General features: G+C 38.0%; 1 non-coding gene across 1 annotated transcript; it reads left to right on the forward strand.

The window, feature by feature from the left end:
- Positions 1-6,349: 6,349 nt before the first annotated feature.
- On the forward strand, positions 6,350-6,509 carry LOC122113046. The gene has a single exon (XR_006148366.1). It is a non-coding gene; the product is annotated as a U1 spliceosomal RNA (small nuclear RNA).
- Positions 6,510-18,532: the final 12,023 nt, after the last annotated feature.

Raw genomic sequence — 18,532 nt, forward strand, 5'->3', positions numbered from 1 at the left:
ACTGGGAAAAAGTTGTTCCAGGCAGAGAAAAATATTGAATGAAGGCAGTATTTATTTCAGGATGTAAAAGGCATGTATAGGAAAGACTCATTGCTTTAACACAATGTGTACATGAAGAAAGGTCCAAAATAGAAACTAAGAATTTCTTAATGAGCAAATAAGAGGCTTTTAAATCAAAAAGAGCACAACTCAAATCCTATAAAGATCTTTCTTGCTCTAATGTGAGAAACAGATTTCAAACATACATTTGGGAAGGGATTCCAGCAGGAAGATAGATTATTCCAGCAGAGACTGGATGAAAATATAAAATGAGATAGGATTAACTGTGAATAGATGGGAATAGAGATGTGAGAGTAATTGAAGGAAGAATAGGAAGTTGGTTCTGTTTGGCTGTGTGAGCCACGATATGGGGTAGGTAGGAAAGAGAAATACTCAACAAGGAGTTGATGAAAACTGAGAAAAAATCAGGCTTCAATTACTGTTGTAATGACAGCATACCCATTGGTAACCAAAGAAGAGTCTAGGGCAGGTGAAGTTTTGTTTTAGATGGTCTTAGAATGTCTGGAATAGTTAAAATGCCTTTTAGGAGGCAGGTGAATTCTTTGTGTGAAGATTAAAAGGGTAGTCAGCTAGAACTTGTACATATGGGAGAGTATTTTTGTATTTATCATTATTATTTTTCAGTCTATTTTCTTCCTGAACCATGGCAGGGTCTTTTCTGGTGACAGTCATTCTGAATGTCGTGGATCACTTATACTTTCTTAGATTGGTTTTCAAAACAGTGGCAAAGTGATGCTAGAAGAGGCACAGGAGCTAGGCGCCAGAGGCTGACACCTGTAGTCCTAGCTATCAGGAGGTTGGAATCAGAGGATCAAGGTACAAAGTCAGGCTGGGCAGGGAAGTCTGTAAGACTCATCACCAATTAACCACTACCACCACCACCAACAACAACAACAAATAGCCTATAGTCGAGCTGTGGCTCAAATGGTAGAGCACTAGGCTTGAGAAAAAAATGCGCAAGGACAGCAATGAGGTCCTAAGTTCAAACCCCAAGATGAGACATCTTCCCCCAACACACACACACACACACACACACACACACACACACACACACACACACACAGAGGCATAGAAAAGCACCTAAGTTTTGCCAGCTCTGATCACAGGATAATAATATTTTTTCCAAAATGGTTCTCTTGATTTTGGTATGCAAAGACAGCAAACTACATTTTTTTTGATAAAGCCCATCTTTTCTCAATGTATGCACCATACATCTGCCATTTTTTTCAAAACATTTTTCTAAGTCGATCTGAAAAGGCTGTGGCAGCAGATTGCCTTGGCTAACTCAGGCTTAGATCAAATGTGGGCTGAGAGAGAAAAACACATAAGTGGGGGTTTGTATAAAATAAAGAGCAAGCCAAATCAGCGTACTCTAAAAGAAAAGCAGATCCACAGCACAGCAAGCTTGATGGAATATTCTGTATAGTGATCTTGCACAAATGGAACAGAACATAAAAAGATGTAGCAACTAGCACACAATTACAAGCAGAAGCTGGAACTTTCCTTATTCATTTTCTACTCTGGAGAGCTCTGCCTTGTATTCTACAACAATGAACAATTCTTTTGCATCAGGCACTTAAGAAAATGTTTTCCAAACATCCTAGTAGCACATCTTATTCTGATGTCTGCCATGTCCTTTTGGGTTAAATCAATGCTTCGCCTCTGAAATTCATTTTCTTCAATTCGATCCTTGAGCAGCACCTCAGATTCAGAACCAGCTTGGATTTCCCTTCCAAGAAAATGCTGGTTATAGTTCAGATACTCATTAATGGAAAATTCCACCAATCCAAAGTACTTCCATTATTCTTTCCATTTACATTAGAACTTTACATTTTGTCATACTCTCTAGGAGGGTTCTATTAGCTCCCTAGGGGAGCATCTTCATCTTTGTGCAAATCAGAATTATTAGTTGTTTGTACAGGTCTGAAGTCTACTTATGTATGATAAATGAGAGAAGTTCCTTGAAACTAGGATATACAGAAAATCCCTGACTAGTTTTCTTTATGCCAGTGAAGTCCAAACTGCATTTTATGTACTCAGCATGAGGTTTTTATAAGAATTCTGTCTATTCTCTCCTTCAGAACACTACAGGTCATGAGAAAATGGATGTGATTTCAACTCATGCCAAATATATGGGGTGGTAATTGTAATACTAATAATGATGCATTGGCTAAAATAACAATAATGGCTGTGAATTATACAGTGATATTTTTGCCAAGTTCTTAGCTAAGGGCTTACTATATGTTTTAGAATATACCACTATAAAAATGCAATGAGACTGATACTTGTTTTCAGATACTTTCTTTTCATCCTGTTGGTGATGGACACACTCCCATCATAAGGTTATGAAGATGTTTGGAAACCCAATAGCCAACACTGACTGAACAGATGATGTTGGCATCTGTGTAGTAGTCACCTATTTTCATAGCCCAGGGGAGAAGGAGACCATTTGCTGTAGAGAATGACAGGGGACATTCCAAGGAACAGAGTGAACAGTCAACAATAATGGAGGCATCTTTGTAGTAACATGTCAGTGGGGTCCTACTGATTCCCCTGGAATAGTTGCATGATTTAAAACTGACATAGGCATGAAACTGGTCCATTTGACAGGGAAGATTGTTTTGCCAGGGGCCTTATCCATGGGAGTTGGAGTTGGGATATCTGGAGCCCATCCACTTAAACCAGATGTCAAGGTAGCAACAGAATGTTAAATCTTAGTTTTAAGCCTTACACCGACATATTATTGTCCATATTATAAAAAAATCAATATTCATATTTAAGCATTTTGTTATTTCCCTTCCCCTCCCCAAATTATAAAAATGTATATATGAGATGCAGGGCACTGGAAACAAATACAATGAAAACAGGGGCTATACTGTGGGGGAAGAACATACAAAAGAAAAAAAATCACGTAGTACATTATAAATGCATGACCCATTTAACAATGAGATGTACAAGACACTAGGTTGAAAACAACTTTATAACATGGCCGGGAGGGAGGAGTTGGAGAGTTGGGGAGGAAAGGGATGGTAGGGAAAAACAAAGGAGGACATAACAATGCTCAATAGGAAATGTACTCATTACCTTACTCATGCAACTGTAACCCCTCTATACAGTATTTTTACAATTAAAAAATTGAATATACAATAAAATGAATGATGCCAGGGGTCAGTGAGAGCCAGTGGCTCATGTCTGTAATCCTAGCTTGTCAGGAGGCTGAGATCAGAGGATTGTGATTAAAAGCAAGCTGGGCCAGAAAGACTCTTACTTGAAGTTAAAAGTAAAAAAAAAATGTATAAAGACAGCTGTAGCTCAAGTGGTAGAGCACTAGCCTTGAGCATAAAAGCTCAGGAATAGTGCCCACGTCTTGAGTTCAAGACCCAGGACTGGCACAAAAAATGATGATGATGATAATGATGATGATGATGATGATGATGATGCCAGATGTGATCAGAATGATAAGCAGTACAACCAAAATTTAAGAACACTTTTTTGATATACAAAGATGAACTACTTATCTGTAGTCTTAAATAACATTTTGCTTTACTTTTTTCCAACCTGTTCCATCTTCTTTATTAAATTATATTTTATTATCTTTAAATAGTTGTACACAGAAGTTATCATTCAACAAATTGATTAATAAGAACAATCCATGTTGATTAATGTCACCTCTTTCAACATTCTCACTCATCTTTCCCAACTCAACTGCTCTCCATCTTCTTTTAAAGATACAATATTCTATGTAAATCAAAATCAAGTTGACTTTAAAGTCAAGTTTTTTACAACCCTAGATATCTAAACACTGCTTAGAAACTGTAGTAAGCAGAATAATGCCCTGTCCTCCTGAGATGACATATTCCCTGGAACTCGTGAACATGTTACTTTTCATGGCACCAGGATATTGTCACATGTGATTAATCTAAGGATCTCAAGATAGCAATAGATCCTGGATCATACACATGGACCTACTATTATCACATACAGGTTTCTATAAGTGAATTGGTGATGTGGCTCAAATGGTAGAGCATATGATTGGCAAGCATCAGTCTCTGAGTTCAAAACCCAGTACTGCCAAAAATAAATCCTTATAAGTAGAAAAGCCAGGAGACTGAGGAAGGCATAGTCATCAGGTATTGGATGCAGGAAATATGAGAATCTGTTTGGTACAGACAGACTGTTACTTTCTGAACAACCAAAGAATTGTAGCCAGGAAACTTCATTGGATCCTTTCCCCTCTGGGATACTTTAGCAAGATTAAGTCTGCAAGTTCTTTGATACTCTGATAAATTTCTCATCTCTCTCTTTTCCTTTCTTCCATTTTAATCTCCAGGTAGTTTTTTCCTCTGTATCCTTTCCTAATATTCTTCATATGATCTCTTGCATATCAAAAATTAATTGCATTCCTCTAAAAGATATTAAATCTGAATCCATTGAGTATCATGTTTCTCTGTCTTCTTAATGTAGTGGGGTAAAGAAGGAAAAATTGAGGAGATACCGGCTCTAGGGAGCATGAAATGAGACATGTTTGGGGACAGGACCTAAGGGTTCCTGAAGCATCCATCCATCCAACATCATGGAATCCTTCTGGTTAAGTTAGAAACCTGGCTCCACCTTCTCAGAACACTTTCCTTTGGAAAGAAAAGCAAAAAAGAAAATCCTTCATCTTTTACAGATCTAGGAAGTTTGGCACCAATTTCTTCCCAAAGATTTATTTCATAGGGAATGGTGAAGCCTAGAGCCTTTTCAGAGAGTTGTATAGAAATTTGTGATGCTGAGGAATCATAGAAACTTGGATTCGTAGCAGGACTTTCCATTTCCAAGCCTAATAAATCTCTTCTCCTTCTTGGAAAAAGCCCCAGTTTGGCTGGCAGGGAGCTGGATGGGCATCAGCCTCTAGACAGCATATTGTCGAATATCATGGTCTTTTTCATGACTAGAGTATCAACATTTAACTGACTCTAATATCAGTGTTATGCTAGTCTCATTTGTGGGAGATTGACTTTACTCCTTAACTTATACACTGCTCAGAAGACAAAAAATGTAAGGCAACTAGCTCATATTCAAACCTACATGCCAATCTGTAATAAAAATTACAAGCAAATCATTACACATTTACCTAGTCAAAGTACACACAAAAATTAATACTGTAAGTGATTATCTTGATATCATCTTTTTAGATAATATTGTAAAAATATCTATCCATCCTCAATCTATATATCTGGTACAATTCTAATAAAAGAAAAATTCTAGCAAGGATTTGGGGAAATTGACAATCTGACTCAAAATAAAAATGATTTTGTATATCCAAGGCCACATCAGGAATAACAAAGATGAAGGACATACACTGCCAGATGTCAGGACTTATTATAAAACTATAATGACTAAATTTAGCATATTGAAGGAACAAAAAAATCCTAATCAATGGTATTAGCACAAGAGCCTAGAACGAAGCTTATACATAACATTGACATTGAATCATGCTGCACTCAGGAAAGGCTCTCCTCAAATTACCTGATCACAATGCATTCTGTTCCAGAGAGATTTGGGAGAATCAGAGAAGGAGTTTCTAGGTGGCATAAGTGAAAAAATTATCAGTCTTCCTGCTAAACCAGCACGTCAAGCTACAGGCTTAAGAGAGACTGGTAGTAGAAAGCCAGTGGAAAACTGCCATCTCCCACTATTTCAGAGTGCTTATTACCTGGCCTCTGTGGTTAGTAAGCCTATCAGAAGTCAAGAGGAAAAGTTATTCATGGAGATGAAAAACATGAGGGCAAACGAGAGACCACCAGTGTCTCTACTTTTATCCATTATCTACCTGAGAACACCTTCAAAAAGTCAAAGCCACTACCTTGTGTTCTCCTTCCTAACCTGCGCATGTGGTTGTAGCCAACCTGAATGGGAAATAACTTAAGAAGTTCTGGGAGATGTACTTTCTAACTTAGCCAAGTCAATGTAGAACTATTCAACTGAATTGGTAGTTACCTGATTTATAGTAAACATAATACTGTGGAACAACGCAAAAAAAAAGAATGAATCTTTTCAATAAATCTTCCTAGATCAATGGGATATTCATGTGGGAAAACAATACATCTCTATGCCTAGCACATAGCATAAACATAATCGATTTCAGATGGATTATAAGACCCAAATGTGAAAGATAAAGCCATAAACCTTTTAGAACAGTACACAAGCAAATACCTTGAAATTTTGAGGGTAGGCAGATATTTCTTAACTAAAACACCAAAAGCATTGATGATTTTTTGAAAGGCTTGATATATTGGACAAAACCATACTTACTTGGCAAGGGAAATACCATAATCACAAATGTTGTTTTCCCAGTAAAGTTTAGTTATTGCCCTCCAGAGTTGCTGCCCTTTAGGATTTCCCCAAATATATGAAACTAACAACATAGTTTGTAGTAGTGGGGGTTGCATTCATGCTCACCCCTGGCAATTGCACTTTAAATACAAGACTAAAGTCATTACTTTGAAACCTTATGAAGAGTTCTTCCTCTTAGAAAGTAACTGTTGATCATATAAGGTTCTGGTTTAATTCAAATAAAAGCAAAAATAATTTCAAACAACATACACTTGCAACAGCATATTCATTTATCTCATATGTGTTTTCCTCTACATCACAAATCCTTAGGTATTTATCTGAGTCTCTAAACATCTCAAAACACTGCAGACATCTCAAGGCTCAACTAGAGATGACTCTTCTTTCAAACTCACTCCAGGTATAGCCAGGTATAGCCTCAGTTCCTCTGTTCCTTGTTACCAATTTCTCTTTATCCAGTAATTCACAGCATGGCTGCTAGCTTCATTGAAACAAACAAGCAAATAGCAAAAGTGCTATTCCCACAGGAATACAGTCTTTATAATCCATCACTTCTAGCATACGCACAGGGAGAAGAATGTAACCATCTTGGAAAGTAAACTAAGAGTACTTATTAAATTCATGCATATTCTTTGATGAACTAATTCTATTACTCTGTAGATGGCCAAACAAAAATATATACACATGACCATTTTTAAATATGGGGGCTATAGTTCAACCTAAATGTCAACCATTGATAAAATGAATAAATAAATGGTGACATAGTTGTACAATGAAAATGAATGTTATGACTCTGTCCAAGAAAAACCTGAAAAAAGTCAAAATAATAAAAAGAAATTTTATGAAAAAGAAAATTTCCACTCTAAATATTTGTTAAATAAATAAAGAGAGACCTGGAGGGTATGAAAAAGGATCACAAAAACTGAGCAAGAATCAGTGCAGACTGAGATAAGGACAGTCATGCATCACATAGAGACCGTCCAGAATTAGTGAAGTAAAAGAAGTTAATAGTTTATATGTAACATCCTAAGGTCCCATTCTACAAAACAGTATATGAGTACAATGTGTCTGACCACATTGTCACCCATCACTCCTAACCCATCCCTTCTTTCACTTTTCTTTAAAAAAAAAAAAAAACATTGAGATTAGGTGACTACATGGGAAGGGATAGGAAGGGGGAAACAAAGGAGAAGGCAACAATGCTTCATAAGAAATGTACTCATTATCTTCCCCATATAATTGCAACCCCTCTGTATGGTATTTTCACAATTAAAAAAAAGTTAAAAAGAAAAGAAAGCAAACTTTAAAAAATTCACATATTTCACAGTATTGTGGAATGATGACACTGAGTTAAAGTCACAAACACATTTAAACCTTCAAAAGGCAAATTGTCACTATCATGGGATATAAAGTTTGGGAATTCTACAAGTAGTTAACCAATTTTGAGAGCACCATTTACTGAAGAAGCTGTCTTCCTTCCATTCTATTTTTGTAGCTCCCTTATCGAAGATTAGATGGCTTTAGGTTCATTTCTGGGTTTTCAATTCCATTCTATTGGTCCTGAGGTCTGTTCTTTTGCCAGTACCAAGCTGTTCTGATTACTATGGCTTTGTAGTAGAGTTTGAAATTTGGTATTGATATTCCTCCAGCAGCGTTCTTTCCGTTGAGGAGCGTTTTTGCTACTCGGGGTCTTTCATTGTTCCATATGAATTTTTGGATTGCCTCTTCTATTTCCTTGAAGAATGAGGTTGGAATTTTGATAGGTATCGCATAGAATTTGTAGATAGCCTTGGGAAGTACTGTGATTTTAATACAGTACTTCCAATACAGGAGCATGGGAGTTTTTGCCACTTTCTAAGTTCTGTTTTGATTTCCTTTTTCAGGTTTTTAAAGTTTCATCATAGAGGTCCTTCACTTCTTTGGTTAATTCCTAGGTATTTTATTTTTTTGTGGGACTATTACGAATGGAGTTGTTTTCCTCATTTCAGCCACACTTTTCTCTTTGTTGGAATACAGAAAAGCCATTGATTTTTGAGGGTTAATTTAATACCCAGTTACTTTGCCAAAGTTTTGAATCAGCTTGAGTACTTTGGGAGGGAATTCATGGAACTCTTTTTTTTTTTCTTTTAACATTTTTCTTCTTTTTTATTTTTTTTTGTGAACACACTGTACAGAGGGGTTAAAATTACATGGGCAGGATAATGCGTACATTTCTTATAAAGCATTGCAGCCTCCTCCTTTGTTTACCCTTCACATCCCTTCCCAGCCTCACCCCCACCCCTCACCCAATCATCAGCGCCTCCCCCCTCCCCCCTCGCCCCCTACCTCCTGCACCAACGTTGTAAAGCTCGTTTTGGACATGACAACTTGTACTTGTCATTGTTGCAACAGGTCCACCTGTATCCTTAAACAACTTGTTTTTCCCCATCTCCTCTAAAAGTTATACTGACATCAAATATAGTGAAAGCACGGGATATACTATGGGGGAGGGACATACAAAGCAACAAAGAGATAATCTTATAAATGCATTAGAAACAAATGCATGAAAGAAAAAAACATTAAAATACATATCTAAGGGTTCATTTTCCTAACATCACATTATGTGACCTTTTCCGCTTGACTCATGCATGTACTAGATATTGCAAATAAGGAAAACCATGAGACCTATGTTTCTTTGGGCCTGGCTTACTTCACTTAATATAATTTTTTCCAAGTTTTTCCATTTTCGAACAAATGGGGCAATGTCATTCTTTCTCATGGAGGGATAGAATTCCATTGTGTATATATACCACATTTTCTTGATCCATTAATCTACTGAGGGGCATCTGGGTTGGTTCCATATCTAAGCTATGGTAAATAATGCTGCAATAAACATAGTTGTGATGGTAGCTTTAGGGTGGTCTTGTTTGTAAACATTTGGGTAAATGCCCTCATAGGAGAGCTCTATGTGAAGTCTTTTGAGGAATCTCCATACTGCTTTCCAAAGTGCTTGAACAAGTTTACATTCCCACCAACAATGAAGTAAGGTTCCCTTCTGTCCACATCCCCTCCAGCATCAGTTGTTGTTAGAGTTCTTGATTTTTGCCATTCTAACTGGAGTGAGGTGGTATCTCAATGTTGCTTTGATTTGCATTTCTTTTATGGCTAGGGATGTAGAGCATTTATTCATGTGTCTATTGACCATCCTTCTTTCTTCTTCAGAGAAGTTTCTCTTTAAGTCTTTAGCCCACTTATTTATTGGGCAGTTGTTTCTTTGAGGATTTGTTGTTCGGGGATTTAATTTTTTGAGTTCCAAGTATATTTTAGGTATGAGAGCCTTGTCTGTTGTATGGCTAGTGAATATCTTGTCCCAATCCGTGGGCTTTCTACTGATCTTGCTAGCTATGTCCTTTGCCATGCAGAAGCTCTGCAACTTCATGCAATCCCATTTGTCCAACCTTTCTTTGATTTGTTGTGTTTCCGGGTCTCTATTCAGAAAATTTCATCCTGAGCCAAGGAGGCCTAGGGTTTCTCCAATTCCATCCTGTAATGTTTTCAGAGTGTCTGCTTTGAGTTCAAGGTCTTTAATCCATTTGGAGTTGATTCTGGTGCAGGGTGATATATAAGGATCTAGCTTTAGTTTTCTACAAGTAGTTAACCAATTTTGCCAGCACCATTTACTGAAGAGGTTGTCTTCCTTCCATTCTATTGTTTTAGCTCCCTTATCGAAAATTAGATGGCTATAGGTCTGTAGGTTCATTTCTGCGTTTTCAATTCTATTCCATTGGTCCTGAGGTCTGGTCTTACGCCAACACCAGGCTGTTTTGATTATTATGGCTTTATAGTAGAGTTTGAAATTTGGTATTGATATTCCTCCAGCAGTGTTCTTTCCGTTGAGGAGCGGTCTTGCTATTCGGGGTCTTTTATTGTTCCATATGAATTTTTGGATTGCCTCTTCTATTTCCGTGAAGAATGAGGTTGGAATTTTGATAGGTATCGCGTTGAATTTGTAGCTAGCCTTGGGAAGTATTGCCATTTTCACGATGTTAATCTTTCCAATCTAGGAGCATGGGAGGTTTTGTCATTTTCTAAGTTCTTTGTTGATTTCCTTTTTCAAGATTTTAAAGTTTTCATCATAGAGGTCCTTCACTTCTTTAGTTAAGTTAATTCCTAGGTATTTTATTTTTTGTGGGGCTATTACAAATGGAGTTGCTTTCCTAATTTCAGCCACACTTTTCTCATTGTTGGCATACAGAAAAGCCATTGATTTTTGGGGGTTAATTTTATAACCTGCTACTTTGCCAAAGTTTTGAATCAGCTTGAGTAATTTGAGAGTGGAGTCTATGGGATTCTTTAAATACAAGATCATGTCATCTGCAAAAAGGGAGAGTTTTATTTCTTCTTTCCCTATTTGGATCCCTTTTATGTCTGCATCTTGTCTTATTGCTGTAGCTAGGCATTCTAATACTAGATTGAAGAGAAGTGGAGAGAGTGGATATCCTTGTCTTGTTCCTGAGATAAGAGGAAATGGCTTTAGCTTTTCACCATTAAGTATATTGCTGGCTGTAGGTTTGTCATATACAGCCTTTATTGTATTGAGGAATGTTCCATGGATTCCTAATTTTTCCAAAACCTTCATCAGGAAGGGGTGTTGGATCTTGTCGAATGCTTTTTCTGCATCTATTGAGATAACCATGTGGTTCTTATTCTTGCTCCTGTTGATGTGATGAATAATATTAATTGATTTGGGTATATTGAACCAGCTTTGCATCCCTGAAATGAATCCTGTTTGAGCGTGGTGTATGATTTTTTGGATGAATTGTTGAAGTCAATTGGCCAAAATTTTGTTGAGAAGTTTTGCATCAATGTTCGTCAAAGAAATGGGTCTATAGTTCTCTTTCTTTGATGAGTCCCTGCCTGGTTTTGGGATGAGGGTTATGATGGCTTCATAGAAAGTGTTCGGTAGTGAACTCTCTCTTTCAATTTCATTGAAGAGTTGGAGGAGTATTGGTGTGAGCTCTGCTTTGAAAGCCTTGTAAAATTCTGCTGTAAAACCATGTGGTCCTGGACTTTTATTAGCTGGGAGGTCTCTTATTACTGTTTCTATTTCAATGCTTGATATGGGCCTGTTAAGATGGTTTAACTCATCTTGGTTTAGTTTTGGCATGTCAATATTTGCTAGGAAAAGGTCCATTCTGCCAAGTTCTCAAACTTATTAGCATAAAGTTTTGAGAAGTATTCCCTTATAATGTTCTGAATCTTGGTTGTTTCCGTGGTGATGTTTCCATTCTTATCTCTGAGTTTATTAAATTGGGTGTGTTCTCTTCTTTTTCTGATAAGATTTGTTAAGGGTCTGTCAATTTTGTTAATTTTTTCGAAGAACCAACTCACTGTTTTGTGGATTCTTTCTATAGTTTTTTGGATTCTAATTCATTTAATTCTGATTTAATTTTAATTATTTCTTTCCCTTTACTGGATTGGGGTTTATCTTGCTGCTGTTTTTCAAGGAGCTTTGGATGTGTCATTAAATTGTTGGTTTCAGATCTCTCCAATTTGTTGATGTAGGAGCTCAGAGCTATAATCTTGCCTCTGAGTACTGCGTTTGCTGTGTCCCAGAGGAGCTGGTAATTTGTGTTTTCATTTTTGTTGAATAGCATGAATATTTGCATTTCCTTTCTAATCTCTTGCATGACCCACTCATGATTCAGCAGTGTGTTGTTCAGCCTCCATGTGATACCGGACTTTCTTTGGTGGCTTTTGGTGTTGAGTTCTAATTTTATTCTCTTGTGGTCAGAGAGAATGCAAGGTATAACTTCAATGTTTCTGAATTTAGACAAGTTTGCTTTGTGGCCTAAAATGTGGTCTATTTTAGAAAATGTTACATATGCTACTGAGAAAAACGTGTATTCTGATGCTGCTGGGTGAAATGTTCGGTAGATGTCTGCTAAATCTAGTTGATCTATGCAGCTGTTTAGATCTGCAGTTTCTCTGTTGAGTTTTTGCCGAGTTGATCTATCTAGTTGGGAGAGTGGTGTGTTAAAATCCCCAACAATTAATGTCTTTGGATCTATATGAGATTTGAGGGAAAGTAGTGTTTCTTGGGTAAATATGAGTGCTCCATTGTTTGGGGAATAGATATTTAGAATTGTAATATCCTCCTGAAGGAGAGATCCCTTAATTAGTATGTAGGGACCTTCTTTATCTCTTCTCACGAATTTTAATTTGAAGTCTATTTTATCTGATATTAGGATTGCAACTCCCGCCTGTTTATGGGGGCCGTTTGCTTGGTAGATTTTGTTCCAGCTTTTCACATTGAAAATATGTTTGTTTTTACTGGCAAGATGTGACTCCTGAAGGCAGCAGATAGAAGGGTCTTGTTTTTTAATCCAACTAGACAGTCTATGTCACTTAATTAGAGAGTTCAGTCCGTTAACGTTAAGAGATAGGACTGAGAGGTATTTGGGAGTTCCTGCCATGTTATCCACCTTCTTGGGGGCTGCGAAAACTGGGTTCTCCCTATGGTTCTTGGATTCTCACTTTGGGTGTAGTTTCTTGGCCTTTATTATGGTCTTGTTGGGTTTCTATGTGTAGGACATCTTTCAGAATCTTTTGTAGGGCTGATTTGGTAGAGATGTATTGTTTCAATTTTTCTTTGCTATGGAAGGTTTTTATTTGATCTTCAGTTATGAAGGAGAGTTTAGCTGGGTACTGTATTCTTGGTTGACAGTTGTTTGTTTTAGGGCATGGCATACATCATTCCAGGCTCTTCTTGCTTTGATTGTCTCTGCTGAGAAATCTGAGGTGATTCTAATTGGTTTCCCTTTATAGGTGATTAATCATTTCTCCTTGACAGCTTTAAGGATCTTTTCCTTGGTCTGAGTTGATCCTGTGTGAATTATAATGTGACGGTAGGATGTCCTATTCTGGTCTGGTCTATTTGGGGTTCTAAAAGCTTCTTGTATCTGAATAGGCCTATCTTTTTGCATGTTTGGGAAGTTCTCTGCTAGGATCCCGTTAAACAAATTTCCTAGACCATTAACTTCTGTTTCTAGGTGCTCCTCTACACCCATTATCCTTAGATTAGGCCTTCTGATGGTGTCTTCCAGGTGTTGGATAGATCTATCATATTTCTTGGACTTGTCTTGGATGGTTGTATGTTCTTTCTCTATAATATCTAGGCTGTCTTCAATCCCTGAGATTAGATCTTCTGCATGGTCTAACCTGCTGTCAAGACTTTCTACTTTGTTTTTTATCTCTTTTCCTTCTAATTGGTCAGCTTTGATAGCTTCAAATTCTTTGTTGAAGCTTTGTTTTAGATCTTGTATGAACTTCTTTACTTCCTTAATTTGGTGTTCAGTGTTTATTCTCAAATCACTTAGTTGATTGGTTATGGTTTCCTTGGACTCCCATTCCTTCTGTTGGATTCCATTCAGCATTCCCTTTGTGGTCTCCCTGACTTCCTTCAGTTCTTTGTTAATGGATTCCATGAATGCCTTTAGTGATCTTTGTGTATTCTCTTACTACTCTCTCAATTTCTGTATTACTCTTTGATTAGCTTCCTCCTGTTCATGGGATTCCTGTAGTTCTCTTTGAGTGTTCTCAGCCTGCTCACGCCATTCCTGCCTTTCTCTTTGAGTATTCTCAAGCTGTTTACGCAAATCTTGTATCAGTTTTTGAGTAGCTTCCTCATGGTTATGATATTCCTGTATAAACTTTTGGATTGCCTCCTCTCTCTCCCTATCACGCTCATACAGAGACCTTTGTATGCTTTCAATCTTTTCATTTATCATGCTTGCCAGCAGTGTTTGTAGAGCTATTTGGGAACTCTCCTTTGGATTATTCATTATCTGTTCTGTCCCCTGATTATCAAGATTAGGAATTGAGATACCCAGATTTGCCATTTTTCTTGTGTTTTTCCGGCTTACTCTGCCCATTTGAGACGCAAAATAGCACCAGTTTTGTGCTAGAACACTATCTTAAGGCAAGCATCAACCAAAGTCTGAATATGCACAGTCAATAGTCTACATATACAATCTAGTTCAACAGATACATCTATTCAACATCAAACAACTATATGTTAATGGGCTACGAACCACAAAGAAGAATTTGGAAGACCAGAAATTACTAGGGTTAGGGAGAGATGTGGGTAAAAAATAGGAATAGATTGATGTGGGGAGGCACAGGGAGAGTTAAATAAGTCCTAATCTCAAAGCAGGAAATAGGTTGGGTAGGATGAAAGTAGAGAGAGAGAAAAAAAAGAAGAAAGGGAAAGGGAAAAGAAAAGAGACCAGAAAAAATAGAAAAGTAAAAATTAATAATATTATGTAGAATCGAAAACAATCTATGTAGAGAAGAACGTGAATATATTGAGAGAAGGGGTGGGATATAAAGGAGATGTAAAAAACTTAACAATAAAAATGCTTAAAATATTATATAGGTATAAAGAGGTAGTACTGCTCTTAAGGAATTTAAGTCTCAGAGGTTTTGAATTGAGTAATAAATTTGTGGATTAAGTGTGTACACAATGGGGGATAGGGTCTAATAGTCAACTACGGGTTTATCTGAGGATGTGCAGGAGAACAATTAAGTCACATAAAGAACGAAAGAGAGGAGAAGGTGAAAAGGATAAGAAAGGAAGAAAAAAATATGAGAAATTCAGTAGAGCTAAACAAAAACAAAAAGATAATTAAAAAAGAAAAAGAAGAGAAAGAAAACAGAAAAAGAAAGAAAATCGCACACTCACGTATCCCCAAAATAAAAATTATAAGAGGAAAAAAAAGTTACTGGAAAACAATTTTTGTCAAAAAAGGCAAAAATTAAAGATTAAAAAAAGTTTTAGAAAAGAAAAAAAAATTTTTTTCTATAAGGTACCAAAAAAAAAAAAAGAAGTAGAAGAAGAAAATAAAGTTCTTTGATTTTTTTGGGAGGGGTGGGAAAAATCCTGTATCTCCCTTGTGTCCGTAACCAGCCTTTTGTTGGAGTCTCTGGTCTGCTTGTGGTCCTGTGGCTTGGTTGGTTTCTTAAGTCAGTTTGTTCGAACAGGCAGAAAAATGCTCTGCTTTACCCAGGATTTGGCGATTCTCCTCCCAGGCTAGTTCAATTGGAAGGAGATCTGCTTTGAGTATCACAAAAGAGGGGGATGCAGTGATGAGGCTAGGTTCTGGGTAGAGTTGCGGCCTTTCAACAGACAGTAGCTTTTCCCGGGGGCTAGTTTGTGAAAAACTCACAGAGCCCAGCCTGGAGCCATTCTCAGGGTTTCTGTTTACTGATTTTCAATTTATTGTCCAGGCTGCTAGAGGGAGGGGCAGCCTCTGGCTCTGATTACCCAGTGAAGAAAGCCACTCCTAGGGCTGGCGTAGCCTGAGCTGGGTGACTTTTCCCTGGATCATGCCAATGTTAAGTTCTTGTGACCTGCTAAATGACTCGTTTTATTCCAAGGCCTGAGTTGGAGCTAGCAGCTCCGCCGAGCTTTGTTGGTATCCAAGATGGAGATCTCTGGTACTGGGGGGGTGGGGAAGGCCTTCCCTCCTCTGCTCCCTGAGAAGTAGTGAGGACGTCAGGCTTCTACTCACATCCAGTCTTGGTTCCTGGGTCGTCTCTGGTCTGCAAACTGCAGGATGAAGATGTCTGCTCCTTGTCAGTTCTTGCTGGTGTTGAGTAGAATCTGCTTGCCCACTGCGTCTGGCTCCTTCATCCCAGACTCTCTGCGACTCAGGTATGGCTCCTGGGATTGCCGCGGCCGCCACAGGTGCTGCCGCCACGGCGGTTGCTGGCAAGAGCTCAGATCTGTCTCTCTGCCTTGATTTTCCCTCTCTGGCCTAACTCTCTGTCCTGTGATGGCACACTTGGTGTGATTCTCTGGCTTAGGACTGTTCACTGGAACTCTAAAACTGCTTTCTATGGGAGAGCTTGTTTAGACTCCAGCTTCTCCTCTGCCATCTTCCCAGAACTCGTCCATGGGATTCTTTAAATACAAGATGAAATTTTTTAATAGACGCCCAGAAAAACACAACAAATGAAAGAAAGTTTGGACAATTAGGATTGCATGAAAATTGCAGAGCTTCTGCAAGGCAAAGGACATAGCTAGGAAGATCAATAGAAAGCCCACAGATTGGGAGAAGATCTACACTAGCCATACAACGGACAAGGGTCTCATATCTAAAATATACCTGGAACTCAAAAAATTAAATTCCCCAAAAAAACTTTAAAGAAATAACTGCCCCATAAATAAGTGGGCTAAAGACTTAAAGAGAAACTCCTCTGAAGAGGAAAGAAGGATGGCCAATAAACACATGAAGAAATGCTCAACATCCCTAGCCATAAAAGAAATGCAAATCAAAACAACATTGAGATTCCACCTCACTCCAGTTAGAATGGCTATAATCAAGAACTCTAACAACAACAGATGCTGGAGGGGATGTGGACAGAAGGGAATCTTACTGCACTGTTGGTGGGAGTGTAAACTTGTTCAACCACTTTGGAAAGCAGTATGGAGGTTCCTCAAAAGACTCCACATAGAGCTCTCCTATGACTCAGCAATCCCACTTTTGGGCATTTACTCAAATGATCACAAACAAGACCACACTAAAGCTACCAGCACAACTATGTTTATTGCAGCATTATTTACCATAGCTAAGATATGGAACCAACCCAGGTGCCCCTCAGTAGATGAATGGATCAAGAAAATGTGGTATATATACACAATGGAATTCTATGCCTCCATCAGAAAGAATGACATTGCCCCATTTGTTAGGAAATGGAAAGACTTGGAAAAAATTATATTAAGTGAAGTTAACTAGGCCCAAAGAAACATAGGTTCCATGGTTTCCCTTATTTGAAATAACTAGTATATGTCTGAGTCAAACAGAAAAGGTCAGATAAGTTGATGTTAGGGGAATGAACCCCAAGATATGTATTCAAATGTTTTTTTTTTCTTTCATGCAATTGTTTCTAATATATTTATAAGATTATGTCTTTGTTGCTTTGTATGTCCCTCCCCCATGGTATAACCCCTGTTTTCACTGTATTTCCTGTTGGTATAATTTGTGGAGAGGAAGGGCAAAAACAAATCATTTAACTAGAGATACAGGTTGACTCATTGCAACAATGAGATGTACAAGTCACTATGTCGAAAAACGATCTTTACAACTTTGGTGGTGGGGGAAGATCGAGTGGGGGAAGTGGGGAGATTATGGGAAGGGATGGGAAGGGGAAACAAAGAGGAGGCAACAATGCTTGATAAGAAATGAACTCGTTATCTTGCCCATGTAATCGTAACTCCTCTGTATGGTATTTTCACAATAAAAAATAATAAATAAAAATGTTTGAGAATCCTATGAGCTTTGACAATACAATTATTTCTTCCTTTTGCTTAGTGTAGGCTGTTCCCTCTTTCCTTCTCATTCCTCCCTTCCCATCCCTGTCTTTGGGTTGCTTAGTTTTTATTCTATGTCCAGTGCAGCTGATGGGCCCCTTTATTGTATATTGTTCCATTTTCACTTATTCTGTGTCCTCCTGGCTTCCCTCTGTTGCATGCATATATCTACCATATATATGTTCAAGAACTTGGAGTCATTTAGCAATGATACGACAAAATGAGTGGCTGTCCTTCATTTCTTGAGTCCTGTTTGTCATATCTCCTTGCATTTAGGCTTTAGCATCCACACATCAGGGAGACCGTGTGCCGTTTGTCTCTTTGTTCTTGGCTTACTTTGCTCAGGATAATTTACTCTAGTTCCATCCATTTCCCTGCAAATGCCATTATTTTGTCCTTTCTAATGGCTGTATAATATTCTATTGTATGTTGGTACCACAATTTTTGGATCCACTCATCAGTAGTGGGGCATCTGGGTTGTTTCCATATCTTGGGTATTGTGAACAGTGCTGCAATAAACGTGGAGGTGCATGTGCCCTAGTATACTGGTTCCTGTTGTTCAGGGTAGATGCCTAGGAGTGGAATGGCTGAGTCATAGGGGAGGTCTATATTTAGCTTTCTGAGGTACCTCCAGATTGCTTTCCAAAACGGTTGTATTAGTATACAATCCCACCAGCAGTGCAGTAGGATTCCTCTTTCTCTGCATCCCCTCCAGCATTTGTCGTTGGCTGAATTTAGGATGTGGGCCATTCTGACTGGGATAAGGTGGTATCTCAGTGTTGT

Source organism: Dipodomys spectabilis, unplaced genomic scaffold (genome assembly GCF_019054845.1).
Source record: "Dipodomys spectabilis isolate Male_0828 unplaced genomic scaffold, ASM1905484v1 ptg000002l, whole genome shotgun sequence".
In the NCBI taxonomy this organism is placed as follows: domain Eukaryota; kingdom Metazoa; phylum Chordata; class Mammalia; order Rodentia; family Heteromyidae; genus Dipodomys; species Dipodomys spectabilis.